The sequence below is a fragment of the Engystomops pustulosus genome, chromosome 11, assembly GCF_040894005.1.
Source record: "Engystomops pustulosus chromosome 11, aEngPut4.maternal, whole genome shotgun sequence".
Taxonomy (NCBI): Eukaryota; Metazoa; Chordata; class Amphibia; order Anura; family Leptodactylidae; genus Engystomops; species Engystomops pustulosus.
In genome coordinates, this window is record NC_092421.1 from 55,280,188 (window position 1) to 55,296,408 (window position 16,221).

At 42.3% G+C, this 16,221-nt stretch overlaps 1 protein-coding gene across 3 annotated transcripts in view; it reads left to right on the top strand.

The window, feature by feature from the left end:
- The window catches only part of SEMA4G (semaphorin 4G), a 126,915-nt gene that overhangs the window by 52,003 nt on the left and 58,691 nt on the right, over positions 1-16,221 (top strand). The gene's annotated exons all lie outside the window — the stretch shown is intronic.

Genomic DNA, 16,221 nt, shown 5'->3' on the forward strand with positions numbered 1-16,221 from the left:
AACCTGTTCCTAGCTAAAAATGGCGCTCTGGTGACCGGTTTCCTTTAACAACACGTGGCGTAGAGTGACGTCATGTGGTTTTCTGATGGTGCAGTTTGTTTTTCTTTATTTAGCAACACAATGTTTCTCGTCACACCCATCTACAAGAAAAATTTACTGGTACTTTTTATATCTCTAAGAAAAATCTATATTCTGTGCTTTCTCACCCCCACCCGGTACTAAATTTGATGATGTTGTGTGTATTTTTCTATATGTGCTTGTGTGTGTTCACATATACATTATAAGATTATATATGTGTAGCTAGAGATCTGTTTTTCATCTTTTGTTTCCATCCCATTAGCAAAATGATGTCAGTATCTAATTAATGTAACATTTTAATTTTAAAGAGAAATGAAATGGATTTTTTTCCTTGATGTCTTTAATGACTCTTGTCGACTCATCCTTGCTTAATGAGATTCCTGGCTACATTTGGTAATTAGCCTGCTTTGTCCAAAGAGCAAGAAAATTTTGTTCTAATTATCCATGAAATCTTAAAAAATCAAGAAACTGCAGCGTAATGGAGTCTAACTGATGCAATCCATGTAACTGGATCATTGTACTCAACAAACATCTGTGTTCTGGAGCTGAGAACATCCCCTGATTCCCTCTCAGTAATGTAATGAAGATCTTTCACCTCTCCTGGAGACTCTCATAGTAAATACTTGTATTACCCATACTTTTGGGTCATATTTTCAACTACATGTCCCCAGTTAGAGGACAATATGACTCTGTACAATTGACCACATATGACCACACCCCTTTGACAAAGTAGAAATGGTAAAGCCCAGTATTCAATTTATTCATAGGTTTTTCATGGGAGAATTATAGAGGAACGGTACAACATTGAGAGAGAAGAAAATTAATATTCAGAATCATTCTTTCCAGGGTAAAACAGATATTTGAAAAACACAGGAGGTTATGAACCCCCTTTACTGGTAAAATTTAGCAAAACTTATACTGTTTGGTGCCCATGAAATTGGTCCAAATCTGAAAAATTATCAGGCAGTCGTTTAATTGACCTTTCTTTGCTGAAATTATCATTGTGTGAGAGAGAGGAGAGAGCAGTGAGAGGGTTGTGAGATATTATGTATGTTTTATGGGTTATATCTGCAGCATGTTACAGAGCTGAAGGAGCTGAGCAGATTGTACACAGTGTCCTATCTGCAGGCAGCATGTTATAGAGCAGGAGGAGCTGAGCAGATTGTACATAGTGTCCTATCTGCAGGCAGCATGTTATAGAGCAGGAGGAGATGAACAGATTGTACATGGTGTCCTATGTAGTGGCTGCATGTTATAGAGCAGGAGGAGCTGAGCAGATTGTACATGGTGTCCTATGTAGTGGCTGCATGTTATAGAGCAGGAGGAGCTGAGCAGATTGTACATGGTGTCCTATCTGCAGGCAGCATGTTATAGAGCAGGAGGAGCTGAGCAGATTGTACATAGTGTCCTATCTGCAGGCAGCATGTTATAGAGCAGGAGGAGATGAACAGATTGTACATGGTGTCCTATGTAGTGGCTGCATGTTATAGAGCAGGAGGAGCTGAGCAGATTGTACATGGTGTCCTATGTAGTGGCTGCATGTTATAGAGCAGGAGGAGCTGAGCAGATTGTACATGGTGTCCTATGTAGTGGCAGAATGTTATAGAGCAGGAGGAGCTGAGCAGAGTGTACATGGTGTCCTATGCAGTGGCTGCATGTTATAGAGCAGGAGGAGCTGAGCAGATTGTACATGGTGTCCTATGTAGTGGCAGAATGTTATAGAGCAGGAGGAGCTGAGCAGAGTGTACATGGTGTCCTATGTAGTGGCTGCATGTTATAGAGCAGGAGGAGCTGAGCAGATTGTACATGGTGTCCTATGTAGTGGCAGAATGTTATAGAGCAGGAGGAGCTGAGCAGATTGTACATGGTGTCCTATGTAGTGGCTGCATGTTATAGAGCAGGAGGAGTTGAGCAGATTGTACATAGTATCCTATCACAGTCACCAGTGGACCATGTGACCATGGAGAGTGTACAGCCTATATATACGGGAAGAATACACAGCTAAAATTCCTATAGTTTTGTGCCTTCCTTCCCCTTTAAAAGAAAAGTACTGACAAATGAGTCATGGCTCTGATAATATAAAAATGAATAAAATTGTAAAAAGCGTTTTAATTGCAGCAGTTAAAAAAGAAAGGAACAAAAGAATATTGTGTATCTGGCATAAAGGTGGCGGCCGTCCTATTCATCTTCCCTGGTAATTAAAGACACAAATCTATTCCTTGCTGCGATAAGTGATCTCCTTTTCTTCTCCTCATTACATTAGAGGGGGGGGGCTGGAGCGAGATGACTTCTGTATTTAGCTGAGAATTGAGAATGGTCAGCATCTCCTGGAAGACCTCAATGTGGAGTAATGCACTCCTGGCCACCGGCCAAGGCCACCGAGACCTTGTCATCCGCTTAGACATCGGCTTTGTCATATCACTTCTACCTTTCCAGCAGAACTTCATCAAGATGTAAAAACGACAATTTCGGGCTACAGGGAAGTTTTTCCAGTCTTTGCTAGTTGTGGATATTGGCGGCTGCGAGGCTTTATTGCTCCATCATCCTCCCTGCTTACGGGGAGAGCTGTAAATTCAATTTAATAACGCAGCTTATTCTGCCTCATTAGATCGCACCACCACGGATGGAGGCACCATGATGCCATTTCCATTGACTTCAGGCTCCGGATTAGACGTTCACAGTGATAATAGAAAGGTTTTATGTTTGCCTTTTGCGTATGCTTTGGGCTTTTTCACTTGATATTTTCTGCTACATTGTAACGAAAATGTAACGAAAATGTAACGGTGTTACATTGAGAGTCGTGCAGTGGAGGTGAAGTAGGAGACCTGCTTATAACATCGGGGAAGGCAGAGAAGGCACCTGCCTAGGGAACCATTAAAGGAGAGGACTTTCTTTTTATAGGTAACAATGAATGGAATATGCTGTTCAGTTCTGAGCGCCGGTCCATAAAAAGGATACCATGCAGCTGGAGAGGGTACAACTAAGAGACAAAAATTATAAGGGCATGGAGGGTCTCAGTTATGAGGAAAGATTAAAACAATTAGATTTATTTAGTCTCCAGAAGAAATGACTAATAGAGGACATAATTTGTATAACTATATGAAAGGTCCCTACAAAAATTAGGATAGAAAGTTGTTCCAGGTTAAATCAAATTAAAAGACGAGGGGGGTCCTGTCTCTGTCTGGAGAAAACAAGGTTTAATCACCCGAGGTGACAAGGCTTCTTTACTATGAGAACAGTCAATCTGTGGAATAGCCTGCCTTAGGTGCTAGTCACAGCAGGGACAGCAGAGAGCTTCAAGAAGGGTCTAGATGCCTTTTTACACCTAAATAACATATGTTATATAGAATTGTTTGCCCTAAATCCCTTCCTCATGCCACCCCTTCCCTTATTTGGTTGAAATTGATGGACATGTATGTTTTTTCAACGTATATGTATCAATGAATAAGAATTTTTATGGAATATCCATAATTTGTACCATAAAACCAGCCAATAGGACCCTCACTTCTAATGGCAATTGTAGTCCCATGTCCGATTTATGGCATATTGAATCGGAGTAGGTCCTTACATACCAAGGTCCTGTCCATAGGAGAATCTGGTGATACCGGGAATAATCTTCACCAACTTCCTGTATATCAAAGTCACTTCCACGTTATGTGGCAGCTATTTCATTAGCCGGACAGGGATTTGTAAAACCGTTTGCATTGATATGATGTAACCTCTAGGCTCGCTGCTGGATCCATGGTTTCAGTGAGGGATGAGTAAACTTTGTCACCAGTGGAGGATACCCAGGACAAGATGTGGGAAAGGTAAACATTGTCAGAGTGTCTAGAAGGTGCGGCGTTATATGGAGATCAACATTTCAGTCTACAACCTGCATAGTAAACCTCTGTCAACATTACTAGCTATAAAAGCTCGAACATAAAATCCTGGGCGATGAAGCACAAAAGTGTAAAAACCAAGAACCTGCACAAACAAGATTATCTGAACCTCACAAGACAAAGTGAGAAAAAACTAAATCGGGGACACCCAGTGTTTTGTCTTTATTCAGATACAAAGATGGGGATGTCATGGAACATGATAATAAGCAATAATTCTACAAAATAATGATGATAAAAAATACAGTTAATACTTTTTTTGGAAACTGAAACGCAGAAATGTGCACTCATATCTGATTCAATATTGTTTAAATTACTTTGTACTTATTGTTTTGTATACATTGTAAAAATTGTTCACATTATATACGGTACCAGTTCAGGTCTTAAAGACCAATAAATATTTTGTACTTTTTTACTATTAGTAGCTATTAGAGATGAGCGAGCACTAAAATGCTCGAGTGCTCGTTATTCGAGACGAACTTTTCCAGATGCTCGAGTGCTCGTCTCGAATAACGAGCCCCATTGAAGTCAATGGGAGACTCGAGCATTTTTCAAAGGGACCATGGTTCGGGAATAAAATGTGTTAATTAATTGAAAAAGAATGTCTTCTGATAAGTTAGCAGATGTATGCAAACATCTGCAATCTATTCTTCACTGTTCCGCGCGTATATTATCTCCCGACAAGTTAACAGATGTGAAGAACAGTGAAGAATAGAATAAAAACAGTGAACACAGGATCATTTAAGTGAAAAACACAGTGAAGAATAGATTACAGATGTTCTGCACATCTGCTTACTTGTCGGGAGATACGCTGTCCCGTGCCCCGCTGCTCTCCGTGCCCCGCTGCTCTCCGTGCCCCGCTGCTCTCCGTGCCCATGTCTCCGTGCCCCATGTCTCCGTGCCCCATGTCTCCGTGCCCCATGTCTCCGTGCCCCATGTCTCCGTGCCCCATGTCTCCGTGCCCCATGTCTCCGTGCCCCATGTCTCCGTGCCCCATGTCTCCGTGCCCCGCTGCTCTCCGTGCCCCGCTGCTCTCCGTGCCCCGCTGCTCTCCGTGCCCCGCTGCTCTCCGTGCCCCGCTGCTCTCCGTGCCCATGTCTCCGTGCCCCATGTCTCCGTGCCCCGCTGCTCTCCGTGCCCCGCTGCTCTCCGTGCCCCGCTGCTCTCCGTGCCCCGCTGCTCTCCGTGCCCATGTCTCCGTGCTCCATGTCTCTGTGCCCCATGTCTCCGTGCCCCGCTGCTCTCCGTGCCCCGCTGCTCTCCGTGCCCCGCTGCTCTCCGTGCCCCATGTCTCCGTGCCCCGCTGCTCTCCGTGCCCATGTCTCCGTGCCCATGTCTCCGTGCCCATGTCTCCGTGCCCCATGTCTCCGTGTCCCGCTGCTCTCCGTGCCCATGTCTCCGTGCCCCATGTCTCCGTGCCCCGCTGCTCTCCGTGCCCCGCTGCTCTCCGTGCCCCGCTGCTCTCCGTGCCCCGCTGCTCTCCGTGCCCCGCTGCTCTCCGTGCCCCGCTGCTCTCCGTGCCCCGCTGCTCTCCGTGCCCCGCTGCTCTCCGTGCCCCGCTGCTCTCCGTGCCCCGCTGCTCTCCGTGCCCCGCTGCTCTCCGTGCCCCGCTGCTCTCCGTGCCCCGCTGCTCTCTGTGCCCCGCTGCTCTCCGTGCCCCGCTGCTCTCCGTGCCCCGCTGCTCTCCGTGCCCCGCTGCTCTCCGTGCCCCGCTGCTCTCCGTGCCCCGCTGCTCTCCGTGCCCCGCTGCTCTCCGTGCCCCGCTGCTCTCCGTGTCCATGTCTCCGTGCCCCGCTGCTCTCCGTGCCCCGCTGCTCTCCGTGCCCCGCTGCTCTCCGTGCCCCGCTGCTCTCCGTGCCCATGTCTCCGTGCCCCGCTGCTCTCCGTGCCCCATGTCTCCGTGCCCCATGTCTCCGTGCCCCGCTGCTCTCCGTGCCCATGTCTCCGTGCCCCATGTCTCCGTGCCCCATGTCTCTGTGCTGCCGCTGCCCCATGTCTCTGTGCTGCCGCTGCCCCATGTCTCTGTGCTGCCGCTGCCCCATGTCTCTGTGCTGCCGCTGCCCGATGTCTCCGTGCTGCTCCCCGGTGTCTCTGTGCTGCTCCCCGGTGTCTCTGTGCTGCTCCCCGTTGTCTCTGTCCTGCTCCCCGTGTTCTTCAATGTGTTCTTCACACATATATAGTGTTCTTCACATGCTATTTTGTTCGCACCGTTCCGCGCGTATCTTCCGACAAGTAAGCAGATGTGCCGAACATCTGTAATCTATTCTTCACTGTGTTCTTCACTGTGTTTTTCACTTAAATGATCCTGTGTTCACTGTGTTCACTGTTTTTATTCTATTCTTCATTGTTCTTCACTGTGTTTTTTTAATTAAATGCTCGATCTCGAGCAGGGGAAATACTCGTCCGAGCAACGAGCCGTCTCGAGTACCTTAATACTCGAACGAGCATCAAGCTCGGACGAGCATGTTCGCTCATCTCTAGTAGCTATTGATATGATTTTTCTTTCTATTTTTACAAATTATTTTTAATAGATTTAAATATTTTGCTCTTTTTATTTCTGATAGTGTTCCCCTAAAGACCTATATTTTATTAGCTTTCATTATTATGTTCTTTAAATTTAGATTTCTGTGTATTTTAGGGTAACTAGGTATTTATGGTTTTTTAAAAAAAAAAAAATTATTTTGAGATTTCTAAATGGTTGTTTTATGTTTTGGCTGCTATCACACTAATATATGTAGCATGTGTTCAGCTGGGGAGGTGAATGCTCTTTACCCCTCCCCTCTGTATAAGGAAGCCTGAAGCTCAGGGACTAACTTGCTAATCGGTACGTGGTCTCGGTGACCCCCGCAGATCACAAGAACAGGGAGGAGGTGGGGGGTGTTTCGATGCACCACAATTAGATCCATCTCCGTCCGTTCTATAGAGATGAATGGGGCAGCCCGGCAGCACTGCTCATCTCGGGGAGCGACGTGGGGTACGATGGGGTCTGATGTAGTGATCTGTGTGGGTTTCATCACTGAGACCCACACTGATCAGCAAGTTAGGCCCTATCCTGTGCCCCTCACACAGTGCGTTGAGCCCCGAAAATTGGTGAATCATCAATTTTTATGTCATGTGTATGGGCACCTTTAGGCTTGTGCTAGATTTTGTTAGTGCATTCTGTGCACGTTAAATCATTTAGTTGGGTCAACCCAACTATGGGATAAGTTCTGGCATCGGTTTCTGGACCATTTCTCAGAGGAAACACCAGATTTGTGAACCCAGCCAGGCACAATATGTTATAAATTCCATCTGGTGGTGGATTCCTCTTGGACTGCATTTTCTCACACCTTAGAAGGTCACCAAAAGTGAAGCAGGAGACAACATTGTTTGGAGCTGACCTTGGAGCTAACCCGTTGCCCCATTTGTTTATTTCTTTACTATATCTCAGTTGTGTGCAACAATAACCATAAACGTTCCAACACAATAGCGGTCGGGAGGTCAGAATTATTTTCCGTAAATGGTCCCCCAGCCTGACACAGTTTTTGTGAAACGAATAATAATGAGAATACAACTGGTAACAGGAGATGACACTACACCTTGGAAATTGGATAGCTGCTTTCTCCTGCGCGGCTTCTGGTATTGCTGTGTAGGAGATGTTTACATGGCAGGTTATTCATGCTTGACCTTCACGTGTCTCCTACTTACAACAACTAGAAGTCGTCCCTGAGCGGCTCATTGTAGTATCTCTCTGATGGGATAATAGACCTGATACATTTATTACTTAAAGTACAAGTCACTTGGCATTTAATATCACTCTGCCATCTGTATGGCACAGCTTCTAGGGGCTGTATTTAGTGGGCCCCCAGGGGCCATGCATTATTTATATCTTACTTTTTATCAGCTTTATTCTTACCATTGGCAATTTAATATAGGAGAATGCAGGGCGGCTTATCCGGTATTATGTGATAGACAATAGAGCAGGTCCCTATCGTATGCACTGTACTGCTGTCATCTGAAGAAATGTAGGACGTGTCCTTGATTGGGGTGTTTAAGGACGGAGAAATATCATGTGGAAACGAGTGAAAAAAGTTCTCCTTAATGACTTCATTCTGTATTTATATCTGTAGTTAAAACGACCATGAATTGTTAATATCCAGAATTAATATATCACCAACCACAGGCCATGCACAATCTCTTAAAGGGAGTGTACAGCAGCTCCAACAAAGCTGCAGGCAGTGTTCGGTATTGGTCCTGGAGTACTGTGTACCCATACATTTGTCTGTAGCTGGACTTCGAGCACTCTCTCGCGTGGGATCTCTTAACTGAACCCAGTACAGCCGCTAGTCCATGTGGGGAGACTCTGTAACCCTGTGTCTCATTTATTCTTTGGATTAAATACAGAATCCCACAGAAACTATGTGTGACATTCATTAAGATGAAGTTGTGCTCCTAAACCTGCAGCATAGAGGGGTGCAATAAAGCGCACATGGAGTAAGCGCACAGGTTTATAGCCATGTACAGTACAGGCGGTCCCCTACTTAAGAACACCCGTCTTACAGACGACCCCTAGTTAAAGACGGACCCCTCTGCCCACTGTGAGCTCTGGTGAAGCTCTCTAGATGTGTTACTATAGTCCCAGATTGCTTGATCAGCTGTGAGGTGTCTGTAATTAAGTTTTATTGATAATCCTTTTTCTCATCACAGCAAAAAAATTTGAAACTCCGATTGTCACTGGGGCAAAAAAAAAAATTTGTCTGGATCTACAATTATAAAATATACAGTTTCGACTTGCATACAAATTCAACTTAAGAATGGGGACTGCCTGTATATGAGCCCTAGGATGCGTCTGCCCTCATTGCTATCAGAGTAATGATCAACGTGGGCTACATTTGGTGTTCGCATAGGGAAAGCTCCCAGCACACATGCCAAGGGTATCCAGAGGGTACAAATATATCTATAAATGTTGTGGCACTGAACATATTCTGCTGGCTGTGGATGAATAATACATGTTGGAGCATTACATATATTTATGCAGTAAACAGTGTGTGAACTGATCATAGGTAGAGTGTAAACAGTTACTACATAAGTTTTCTGCTATGTGACATCTTTATTTTCTAGTATTTTGCACACAAACACAGAATAATCCTGTAATGTCAGTGTAGCCTGCAGTGTTATCTGTGTCCAGCTGTAGACGGGGCAGAGGGGGAAGATCCTGCTACAGCCAGTTGTCTTATAAGTGGGGAGGAGGAAGAAGTTTTAGATACAACTCCCTTCCTAGGACACAGGAGATTTCTTTGTATAATTCTCAGTACTCACAGAATTAAATGGGTTTTTGATTAATGACATGAAGAAACTAAATTAAAAACATTGGTATGACACTTAGAGGGGTTTGCGCATGAAAGAAAGTTCTCAAATAAAGAGATGAGACAAATCAGAGATGATGAGATTCAAGAGATGGATATAAAACACAATGACGCTCTCAGCTCTGCTTTCTCACCTAATCAATAAGACCGAGTCAGTTCTGCAAAAAAGGCCAAATCTTATATGTAGCTTGTAGAATAAGTCTCGGCACGCTGCTGCTTTCTGGCAGGAAGTGCCTGTGTCACTTCAGTGACATTCATCAGTGAATTAGAGAATGTGTTATTTTGTTATCCTGAGTATATTTAAGAATCTTATCTTTGTTGAAATACCCCTTTGTAAATATCAGATAATTATATGTAGTGTATGGCAGTGAGCATGTCATGCCCGTCAGCTTGAATAATCGGTGGAATCCCTTTTAAAGGAAAAGTAGCAGTTAATAGTAAGAAAATAGGGGGTTAATGTCTGTATATAACTAAAGGGAGGATCTCAGTGAATTGGGCGGGGCTTAGCTTTCTTAATTTTGCAATGCATTTTGTTTTTGTTTTGTTCGATCTCTATTAAATCACACACAAAGCTAATTTTTGGATAAAAGACTCCTGTGTCCTACGGTTGTCATTTATTTTTAATAGCAGAATGGATTTGGTTTAAACAAAGGTCAAACGTTTCCTAGAGGAAGAATAATAATAGGAAGCTTCTGCCTAATAGTAATAAATAGCGGAAGGTTATTCCTGTTATATCTGGGCTGTAGCTGGGAGAGCAGCATAGGAAGACACATCCGTGGAAAGGAATACAATTTTCCCATTAAGCCGGACACTTGTGGAGCCCGAGGAGTAATGAGGCTTAGTACAACCTTCTCACTGAAGAACAAGATCATTTACACTGATTAGAGAAATGATATTTCCGGACCAATTTTAATAAAATGGATGGATATATATCGTGTTGGTTTAAAGTGGTTATTTTGACAAGGTCCCTTTTATTTGATAGGATCAATTCCATTGCATATGGCCTGGTTTTAAGACAAAAAAGCTATTAAACTAAAATGATCTTATTAAAATGAGTGTTTTCTGAGCGCGCCTTCATTGTTCTGACCTAGTAGTTGACCTAATTTTTTGATATGTACTGAGGGAATATGTGGCAGGCGCTCGTCCGGCTCCTCGGTGTAGTGGAGACTTCTCACAGAAGGTAGATCCCTGGTGACTAATAGGGACAAGCTCCGACTCTACTCCAGACCAGAGATCTTAATCCTGATTGTTCCCCTGTGGATTTCTGTGCATAATAGTTCCTGGCTAGAAATGTATTTTTGTAAAAAAACGGAAGGAAAGGATGTTGTTCCATCATTGCTGTATTCCAGGGGAGGGATGAATGATTTCCACTATACATGGAACATTAAATGTAGATAATATTTCTTTATATAGTGCTTTACAAATCATAGGGATATATGCAAATAATATAATACATTACAGAGTACAACCTTGCGTACATCCTAAAAACATCTGTTTTATGCCATGTTTATGATCAGAAAGTTATGTAATAATTACTGGTGATATAAAAGCTGCCTAATTGATGGAAACCTACTTTCATTGTCAAATTTGTGTGACATCACTGCAGCTTATATGACGTCATAGCAGGTAATATGGCTGAAACCCACTTGTGATATCACAGCTGCTGGTGTCACGAAAACATTGCTCTGATGTTCCAGAAAGTTAGTTGACTGAGGAAAATAGTTTGTCATAATTATAGTAGGTCACCCGCATGAAAACCACTTGTGATGTCATGGTAACTTGCCTATATTGAATCCACACAGTATGACAGCAGCTGACATGATGAACATGTTGCGGTGATGTCACAGTTGCTTATCATATGAATATACAATTGTGATGTCATAGCAGCTCAATTTGTGATGTGATCACTTCGGATGGATATACAATCGTGATGTCAAAGCAGGATATCTGCACCGTGATGTCACACCAACTCGGATGATGGAAACACAGTTGTGATGTCATAGCATTGTAGTTTTGATGATGCAGCCTGCAATTTCAGTGTTCATTTCCCATAATGCTATAACTGAGGGCTTGTATTACAATCTACCTTTAATTGTCAAAAATTGACCCCAAAACAATGAGCTGTGTGCTTTACATAATTTCCAGTAATACATAATAATGTTAATTATGTTGGTAGAAAAATTGATGCCAGGCACCTGTGGGATGCAGATTATACACATCTCAGATGCAGAACAGGATGAAACCCATCAGAATAAGTGCTACCTGCCAAGAAATTATATATGACTGATATAAATTTGGGCTCTAACATCAGATCAGGCCTTGAGAAGGGTTAATGGGGCTTTGAGACGGGCTAATGTTAGCTTGTTGGTAGACGATAGAACAATGATGGCGAACCTATGGCACAGGTGGCAGAGGTAGCACTCAGAGCCCTCTCTGTGGGCACTCAGGCCATCGACCCCTGGACAGGGTTCACCAAATATGACCAAATCCACTGAATCTTCCTGCTCTCAGCATACATTGACTGGAACTGCAGGAAAAGTGAGAAGATGTTGACAGAAGTGCACTATCTTTGGATTTCCTGCTGGACCCACCATTCTTCCTGGAGAGAAGCTACAATGATAATCTGAATTTGCCCTCCTTCTTTCAACTGTATTGGTGGCCTCAGGCGGCCGATACAACTGAATGATGTGGAAGAACAGGTAGCAATAAGTTACTGATTGAAATGCCATGTTGGCACTTCACGGTAAATAAGCGGATTTTGGTTGTAGTTTGGGCACTAAAAGGTTCTCCATCACTGCTATATAATCTATTGGCTTGATAAGTAATGGGGATATTACTGATGTACTGCCATGTATTGTGTATTCCCACACATCACCAATGCAGACGAGTCTCTTGTCATGTTCTTGGTCTAGTGAGCCTGACCCTTGCTGTGGATGAAGATACGATACTAATGCGCCCATTGTTTCAGAGATGATCTGTCAGTGAATAGATGCATGAAAGACGTGATGCGCTTCTAACTCCGGGGCCCCTGATCCATGAATCGCAGATTAGATGAGTGATGACAAAAATGAAAGTTTAATGTCTCGCAGTTGCTTATTCAGACTGCCCAGTCACTGGCATCGGGGCGTGAAATCCTCGCTACAGGACGCACAGCTCTCTTATGTATAAACTGGCTTGAAGGGGTTTTCCATACTAGATATGTTGATGAACTATCTTTAAAGATGGGTTCTTAATATTAAATTGGTGCGGGCTCAACACCTAGAAACCTATAGGAAGCGGTTGATATATACCACTTACCGTATATCATATCTGTGACTTGCCCACTGGCATCAATTAGCTAAGCGCTTCCAAGGGCGCCTGTTCATAACCCGCTGCTGTGTTCCCATAATAAGAAGACTCCGCTCTTATACATTGGTATCTGCTGATTCCCCTCTTATCCATGTACACGGCAGTGGATTACAGAGGTAATGAGAAATAAAGTGCTCATGAATCTATAATTCACCCCGTCTCATAGAGTTTACATTCTCATAATTGTTTTGTCCTCCAGCCATAAATCTCTGTGCGATCTGCTGACTTCTCCATCCTGTTAATTGCTTATCTGTACAGGCGGTCCCCTACTTAAGAACACTCGACTTACATACGACCCCTAGTTACAAACGGACCTCTGGATATTGGTAATTTATTGTGCTTTAGTCCTAGGCTACAATAAACAGCTGTAACAGTTATCACAGGTGTCTGTAATGAAGCTTTAGTGTTAATCCTGGTTCTTATGACAACCCAACATTTTTAAAATCCAATTGTCACAGAGACCAAAAAAATTCTGGCTGGGGTTACAATGATAAAATATATAGTTCCGACTTGCATACAAATTCAACTTAAGAACAAACCTACAGACCCTATCTTGTATGTAACCCGGGGACTGCCTGTAGTTCCTTCATCAGATTCGGTAAATTCTCCTCACTGCTACCTAAAACTGGCTGCAGGATGGTGTATGGCAATGCAAGCTCTAGTCTGCCATGTACTTCAATGTAACTAGGCTGCAATACCAGACAGATCCATTAACAGGAGGTGGCGCTCTGGGGATAATAAATATTTGTGAGTGGGATTTTTATTGAGGTTGTAATCAAGTGCAATATAAAAAAATATATAGATACTGTATATAGATGGATATAGATATATAGATAGAGATACTTGTATAGATGGATAGATATATACAGATGGATATATACGGTCCTTACTCCTTCATAATCATGTAATTCCAGTCTGTTTCACAACCACTGGATTCCAGTTTAAAGGAATTTCACAGTATATCCCAGATACATTAACATTTCTGTGCTGATGGTCTTTGCTTCATTAACCTGGTAGAAGTGCATGCTGGGAAGTGAGCGTTGCTGTGGATGGATGCTGCCTCCAGCTATTACATTGTATTCCCTTCCGGGGATCTAAGCGCTGAGTCAGCAGATGAATACCGTGTACAAACCAGCTTGTATCCAGAGGCCACTCCATGGTGACCGACAGGCGGTATAAGCTGCAGCACCGCGTTCCCTCCGGCTACTTGTTAGTAGAGGCAGTTACTTAGCAACCACCATTGTGCAAAGATTTTGATGTAGCAGCAGCGGGGGGTATACACACTTCATTCTCTAGTGCTGGTGATGATGGTGGTGGCTCTTCTACAATAGGACCAAAAATCATACAGAATTCCTGTATGAAATGGTCAATGTTGTCTTGTGTGTTACTTGATGCAATTGCTTGCGAGATATAACATTTTATTATTATTTATATCTATGTTTTGGAAAACCTTGTTAACAAGCAAAATTCATGATAATAAACAAATCCCCGGTTATTCTACTAATGTGATCTACAGTGGAACCCTGACAGGAAGTGCTATATTTCCCTGCAGTGCCCCTGCTGGAAGGAAGAAGCATTACATGTGTTGTCTATTTAATTTATTTAACATTTCCAGACAGGAAATGCTTCCATAATGCAACCCCCCTCACCTGTTCCCCCCTACTCTTCCCTGCTCTCCCTTACCTAGATCCCACTACCCGTCCTTATTTTGCTTTGTCTTATTGTTTGTCATGCATCCCATAGTTTATAGATTACCCTTAACAAGTTAAACTGTTGTTTTGTTACTTTTAATGTTTACCTATTGTATTGATTTGTAATGTGTTCTATTCTCCAATACCCATACTCAAATAACTCCTGTATAAATACATACCTGAATATCGCAAGTCGTGTTTTATGATCTGTCGTAACATAATGCAACGATTAATAAAGCTTGTTGTTGAACTATAATTTATGAACAATTCCAGCTGTTCCTGCAGCAAATCCATTTAGGTTCCTGATCCAGGAAGTACCTAATATTATAAAACTTTTTTTAAAATACATTTTTTTTTTTTTTTAAATCACTAAATTGGTAATCCGTAACCAATGATAGCTTCTAGTTATTTAGTTATAATCTATTGATCTCTATGTGTCATAGAATATAATTAATTCCCGCGAGAGACACTGCATGAAAATTTAAAGGAATACCCTGCGCTCTGCTTTCTAATACCTAGAGCTCATTTGGATGTCATATGTATAGTTATATAAGGGAGATATTCACAATACACACCCTTGATGTCAGGGTATCTTACAATGAAGACCTAATAGTGGACACTTTGGTATTTCTGAAATTTTCTATTTTTTTTCTTAAATTTTTCCCTCTGCAAGAAAAACCCCCGTTTACAGACAGGAATTTCAGGTTTGAGAGAAACCTTGAGAAAAAAATGTGTCTTTCTCACAATCACTATTTTTAAGGTTCGTTTTTTGGAACACGTCACTTTTTAAAGGTCTAGAAATAATACAAGTTCATCCACCTCGAAAATATCAATTGTTACGTTTATATTTCTATGTACTGAGCAGGGGGGGACATTCCATGAACGTATTCCACTTGTTTACTGCGGATACTTTCACTTTGTTATAGGTTAATTCTCTATATGAAGTAATAAAGACATTTAAAGGGGTTTCCCATTTATAATGGAATAGAATAAAACTTTATTAATCCCGATGGGAAATTGTCTTGTGCATCATTACTCCAGACATTACATAACATTTACAGACATTACTTTCCTGGGTACTACATACTTCGGTGATGGTGGTGGTGGGGGTTGGGAACTATGTGAGAGAGTAGGGGATATAAATGTAATTATATATTTTGGAAAGTAATTGATATTGTTTGAATAATGAATAGTTTTACAAATTTCCAATATACTTTCTGTATCCATTTCTTCATCTCAATATCTAGATCTCTGCTTGCTGTCCTTCTATAGAAAGCTTCTGTGTTTATTTCCAGTAGACAGAAATCTGACCATGGTCACACAGGTGCACGGCTCGCTAGATCACACAGCTCTGATTACTCTGATACTAACGAGCCATGCACCTGTGTGACCATGGTCAGATTTCTGTCCACTGGTAGTAAACATAGAAGCTTTCTGTAGGATGACAGCAAGCAGAGATGTAGAAAAAACTGTGAGGAATTGATAAAGAGAGTATATTGGAAAATTGTATTCTTTTTCGTCATATGAACAATGACATTAATTTGCTGAAGTGAGAATACTCCTTTCATTCTATGGTATAACTGTAAAGTTTATAATGTATGCATCACCGAGCTGTAAAGCGCTGCAGAATATGACGGCGCTTTATAATAAAAGATTTATTTATTAATGTTCATACCTCTTTTTACAGGAGATCATTGACTAGAAATGGAGATGAGTGCAAACTGCATGTAAAAAAAAAATGTATTAAAAAATTTACTAAAGGATATGGAACCTTTTTTATTTAAAAACCCCTGTATTTTAGAAGACTAAATGGGGTTATATAGCAATATCCAGGACCATTAAAGCAACACCGAATAGATTCAGATGCAAATTAAATCTTCT